The 4,981-nt window shown below is 28.4% G+C and overlaps 1 long non-coding RNA gene across 1 annotated transcript; it reads left to right on the top strand.

The window, feature by feature from the left end:
• The first annotated feature begins 40 nt into the window (after positions 1–40).
• LOC113369495 lies at positions 41–798 on the top strand. Its single transcript, XR_003366499.1, has 3 exons — positions 41–57; positions 152–203; positions 604–798. It is a non-coding gene; the product is annotated as an uncharacterized LOC113369495 (long non-coding RNA).
• The last annotated feature ends 4,183 nt before the right edge of the window (positions 799–4,981 follow it).

Raw genomic sequence — 4,981 nt, 5'->3', positions numbered from 1 at the left:
AATATTAATGAATTGCTATTCTATGTGGGTTGATACAAAGGGGAAACATGCAGCAAGGTATTGTAAAATAATTTCTATTTAAAAGGGCGTATTTCTAACATAAATAATTTATGTGCTTGCAACTCTAATGAAAGTACATATTTTTTTATAGAAACTAAAATTGAAATGGATCTTCTGAGGAAATGTATTTGACAAAGCATAAGGTGAGTTTTCATCTTTTATTTATTTTTTCTGCACAAAACATGTTTAGTTAATATGACATTAAAATATTATCTAGTAAGTTATAAATAATTTATTTTAGTTTTTTTTAGTATAATAATTTGTTTTATAATAATATTTGTTAAATTGTTTTTGGTGTTTAAAGAAGTATATACAAACTGGTGCAAAATATTATCTAAATTTTGAAATTGTATTAAAATACAAAAAATTAAATTAATCATAAGTTAGGTAAAATTTTCAAAACATTTATTATTTTTGATCTTTCTACGAAAAGTTATGTTTTTCCTTATTAGTCAGCTAATAATAAGTGCTAATCAATAAGTATTTAATTTGTTCGAAAAATTTATAGTTCAGTATAACTGAAGGTTCATAAATAATTTCTAGGAGAAGCTAAAATCTAATATAACGACAATCACAGCAAATCAACAATCAAGGATAATAGGCAAATTGTGGAATATTTTCTTCAGAAACGTGTTTTGCTGATATATTTTTGTTCCAGAATAATTCAACAAAAAATATACTTATAGCAAAGACTATTGAAAAAGTGTATGTCAAAATGACCCCATAAATATTAGAAAACGAAACCATATGATATTTTTCACAGTTTAAACATTTTATTCTTGAAGGAGTGTATGCCAATCTTCTGTACCAATAGTTGAATAAGCCCATTTCTCGTATTTTTATCAATCTGGAACATAAATGCAACAAACATCAATCATTTTATATAAAAAATATTTTTTTAGTTAGTTTCTAATCTAGCTGAGTGCTGTTTACTGAATAATTTTGATAGATAGTTTACATAATAGATCATTATTTCAAATACCTACCGATTGTTTAATAATTCTCTATAAGGAAATGTTTTTCTAACAGATGGATTTGTGACGTATGGAAATAGTCGAACACCCAGGTGTGTTAAGTTGCAAGCATATTTCCTAAATAGAAAAAGATATTATTAGAAATCTGTTGTAATAATAAATTGACATGTTATTAATCACTACCCATTATAATAGTTGTCTAGTCCTTTATTTGAAAATATTGCTACCAATTTTTTATGACATAGTGTTTCCATAAGGTATGACTTATTAAACGGTACGCCACATTCCACTGGATTTACCAAACCATCCCACTTTGGGAGGTAAGGTTCTAGAGGAGCCTTTAAGAAAATTTAGTAATTATTTTTGTTAACAATTTCAGTGAACATATACGAAATGTACGGGATCTTTTCCATGTCGTTTCCATGTTAAGCCTTATAAAACTTATACACGCAAAAGAACAATCATATTTTCATCTATGTACAAGTGTAATTTTTTCTGAATCTTAAAATAAATATAATAAATGAAAATGCGTTTGCATGAATAAAAAAAATTTAAACATACGAATTTAACTTATTTTTGTACATGTATCAAAAATATAAATAAAATTTTTAGATTTATTATGAAAATGTAAGGTATAATTCTCATAGCATACCTCTAGTGACTAATTTTAACTTACGTGATCAACTTTAAATGCTAAATGTGCAGATATATTAGGCTGGACACAAATTTTATACTCTTCCTGTTTGGCGATATCTTCTAAGTTGTTGAAAGGAAAGTTTGGCACAACTGTTGATAATTTTGCCACTAATGTGGCAGAGTAAAATATTATGAATAGAAATCCAAACGAAAATAATGTGAAACTCAGTATACGCATAGATGTATCTTCAGCATCTAGAACTGAATCTGATTCAATGGAAATATTAGAAGATGAATTATTAAGTTGCTTTGAATAAGTTTCTTCACATTCTTTTTATTGCTTTTAGTAGAAATAAATTCACCTCACTACAACCTAACTTATTTTCATTAATATTCTTAAATTTTAAATCATTATGGGAGTTACTCAAATGAATGTTTGCGTATTTCAATTTATTTAAATTTTTGCATTAGCCAAAAATGCACATTGAAAGTTTTAGTAAATATTATAGCAATTATTGTATTATAAGGCACTGTTTCGGAAACGAAAATGGTTATGTGAAAGAGCAAAAAGTATTTTTTGTTATAAATTTAAAACCCAACGTATTAGTTAAAAGTCTAACCTTTTATTACAATTAATCATTTTTTAAAAAATCGAATTTATAAATCTGATTTTTATACAACTGTGCTTGTCACAACCATACCCATCACACACTTTTGAAAACAAATCATGGTAATGACTGAGCTAAATTATCTATGCAAAAACTAATTGTTGTTATTAAATAACTACTAAAGTTCAACTTACAGCAAAATAACAAACGAAGTGATCTGTTTGTACACAAGTAAATGTTATTATTAAAAGAAATCAAACCAAGAAACTTTTTTTGGCACTTTAAAAGCAATGCGGCCTACAGATTATGCTAATGTAGGGTTGACTGCAAGCAACTCCCTTTGCCCCCTATTTCAAAATCAGTTAAAATTTTATTTTTCATACATTCAATTTTTTTATTTTTATTTGAAATTGAAAATATGAGGATTTTAATATATAATACAATGATTATATATAAATATTTTGAGCACTCTGCTTCTTATTTTCACATATCGCAAATGCAGCTAACAATTAGTGAACTATTTGACTAACCTGTTTTCACACAGCTACAAATTTTTTTAATGATATTTTATTATCGACCCATTAAGAAAGTACCATTCTGGCAGTAATTCCGCGTCATCATCCTTTCAATTTTTGAAAATGTAAAAAAAAATTTAATAACTTGCTCCCACAAAGCTCAAATTTTGAGGGTGTATTCTTTTAACTGTTCCGAAAGAATATGTAAACGCGCAACATACCAGCATTACGCGCGGGTATACTAACTCTGGTTTGTTCAAATTTTCAATGTGTTCCACAAATTTGATGTGAACAATATTTGCAGTACTAAAAGAAAAAACAATAGGCTTTCGAATAACGCTAATAAGAAAGTAATTAAACAAAACGCACTAACCGAAAACATTAATTGAAAAATTATTATATTCTTTTTATCAAATAATAAATGATTATTTAGCATATATTAATATACATTATGTATTCTATGCCAATATGAGTAGAATCGCTTAATTTATTAACTTCCCGTAGGGCAAGTTATAGTAATCGCAAAAAAATCGAAAATGAAAATTTTTGCATTTCTCGACGTTTCAAAGGTTTCTGAATATTTTGGCATACCTTAGAAAAAATGGATGTATGTGTGTGTGTGTGTGTGTGTGTGTGTGTGTGCGTGTGTGTATGTATGTGCGGATACAAATTTTCGTCGACGATTTCGGGAACACCAATCAACCGATTTGAATAATTCAAAAAACACTCGATTCGTATTGATAAGGAGACGTGCTGATTAGTTTTTGGCGAAGTCAGGTCTAGCCGTTCCGAAGATACGGGGCAAAAAGTGCCGAAAACGGTAACTCAGTTTTTAAGAGAACGGAGCGTCCGATTTTAATAATTCAAAAAACATTTTACTTGTATTGACAAGGCGAAGAACCGGTCAAATTTTCATAAAGGCAGGTCTAGCGGTTTCGGAGATCTAATGAAAAAAGTAAAAAAAAATGCCATCTGGCGGTCAAAAATGATTATTAGACATATGCACATCAAATTATCAGATATTTTATAGAGATTTTAACAATAAGTATAATTTTGGTTTACATTCCTATGGGTTCCGTACCAATGTCTACGCGTTAGACGTCGACGCGGCGCTTACGCCGTTTGATATTTCGTCTTTATGCAGTTAAAGCAGTAAGATTGCTTTGAAAAAAAGTTTAGATCTTTCAAAATATGTCAAAATAAAAAAAACATTTTTTTTTCAAAAAAAAAAAAAATTAAAAAAAAAAAATTAAAAAAAATTTTTTTTCAAAAAAAAGTAATTTTTTGTCTAATTGTTTGTCAAAAATCTTATTTTTTCGAAGTATTTTTTTTTCAAAAATGTTAATCGTTTTTAAAAAAATAATAATTTTTGGTACGGGAAGTTCCAGCAATTTGCCTTAAGGCACGATGCCTTAATTGCCTTAAGACAGAATTCCACTTACAGCTAGTTTTTCGATATATTTTATGGTTACACCAAAAATTGAGTTTGAAAAAGGGGCCACTTTGTCATATTTTCAATGATATCTCGGCCATAAGGTGAGATACAGAGCTGAAGTTTGGTATATCGGATGTTTTCAAAGAGACCTTCAAAATGGCGTATAAATTATTTAAATACAAGGGTTTAGCCGATTATGTATGGCAATGCGCCCACACCCTTGCACGTCGTGACTATTATGTACTTGACTGGCAGACCCTTACAACCGTGAGAATGGGCTGGCTGTTTATATATTTCTTCTGAACAGTTAAAAGAATACACTCTCAAAACTTCAGCCTTGTGGGAGCAAGTTATGAAAAAAATTTTTTTGACATTTTCAAAAATTGAAGGGATGATGACGCAATCGCGGATTGACTGTCAGAATGGTACTTTCTTAATGAGTCGATAATAAAATATCACTAAAAAAAATTCTAGCTTTGTGAAAACAGGTTTTTCAAATAGTTCACTGGCTCTTATTATTAGACTATAAGTGGAGACTAATCGTAAATCAATACAATGGACATAAACCCAATAAATTAATATTTTTAAGCTGATTATTGATTTTATTTTTCCTATCAAATTTGAAACTTTTGATACCATCATTATTTTTTTGATAAGAGATTGTTATTGTTTCTTGAGAAATTTATAGTGCTTTTGAAAAAGTAAATTGCCAGTCTTTATTGGCTGTTCATATATTGAAATAAAAATTAATGT

The sequence above is a fragment of the Ctenocephalides felis genome, unplaced genomic scaffold (genome assembly GCF_003426905.1).
Source record: "Ctenocephalides felis isolate EL2017-DRISC unplaced genomic scaffold, ASM342690v1 CF-g0.4_SCAFFOLD_01379, whole genome shotgun sequence".
NCBI lineage: Eukaryota > Metazoa > Arthropoda > Insecta > Siphonaptera > Pulicidae > Ctenocephalides > Ctenocephalides felis.
This window is presented reverse-complemented; position numbering and strand designations above follow the sequence as displayed.